This window comes from Anarrhichthys ocellatus, unplaced genomic scaffold (assembly GCF_004355925.1).
Source record: "Anarrhichthys ocellatus isolate YVR2014 unplaced genomic scaffold, GSC_Weel_1.0 scaffold21, whole genome shotgun sequence".
Taxonomy (NCBI): Eukaryota; Metazoa; Chordata; class Actinopteri; order Perciformes; family Anarhichadidae; genus Anarrhichthys; species Anarrhichthys ocellatus.
The window spans coordinates 4,976,940-4,978,195 of NW_022280051.1; positions in this window are offsets into that span (position 1 = coordinate 4,976,940).

Sequence of the window (1,256 nt, forward strand, 5' to 3'; positions counted from 1 at the left end):
TCTCTCTGTCATTCTCTCTCTCTCCCTCTCCCTCTCATTCTCTCTCCCTCTCTCTCACTCTCACTCTCAGAAAGGGAGGAAGTTGAAGCAGAGGAGGAACAAGAAGACATTTTGCACATTTTCAAAATGATTCCAGGTTTCAACAGCAAAGTGTGTCATTAAATTATTCAGTATTTACAAACATAATTTTAATAATATCCATAACTATTATATATAAAGTTATTTCTTACATTTGAGGGTAAATAAGTTAGCCTAGTCAAGTCATTTAGAAGCTACCACCCTCTAGCGTTAACATTTCTGCTTATCTGTCGGCCACAGCACGCACGTATGTGACGTTATGTGTTCCTTTATAAAACTGTTGCCTGACAGTTTAGAATCATTGTTTATAGAAGACTCTGATAGGGTAGATGTTTACAAATGGTCACTGTTAATGTACAATCATGAAGAAATGCATGCTGGGTATAGCTCCCGACTAGCAGATTTATTTATTGCAATTCACTTTTGCATGGAACTTGCATATGCATCAGGTGGCGGTACTGTGTGCCACATGTCTGACAGTAGACTTCCACCTGCCGTCATACCACTCTGATTCACCTTTTTCTACAAAGATTATAATTTGAGTTTACACCTGTTGAATAAATGTAAAAAAAAATAACTTATCCAACTCTTTGTCAGCATTACATGTTTTAAATGAGAGTAACCAGACGTTTCTTGGTAATAGATCAGCATAAAACTATAAAAAAATCCTCCCGTGGCACAAACATATCTGTACCGGTTTTTCTATATTATGCATGTATATTTATATATTGTTTATGTATTTATGAACTGTAAACTTGTTATGAACTTAATCAGAATCAGAACCGTTTAATTGTGAAAGTACATTGCACATACAAGGAATTTGACATGGTGGATGGTGCATGACAACAATCAACACAAAATACAAGACATGATTTAAAAATAGAAACATATTGAAATGTACAATAAAATGTAAAAATATGGTAAACAAACAAATAGGAATATATTAAAAAAGTATATTATTAAAGTGTCATGTGCAAGGGTAATTAATAAAGCTTTGTTTGAAATAAATACTAAATAAAACCTTTAACTATGGTTCGACATTTCACCATGAAAGGTGTAAACAGTTATTCAGTTGCCTGTTTTTACATGAGGTAATAACACAGTATCTTCCAGCCAATCAGCAGCGTTCCTCCTCACTGCGCGGACCAATCAGAGCGCTGTGCGCACTGACAGCGCGA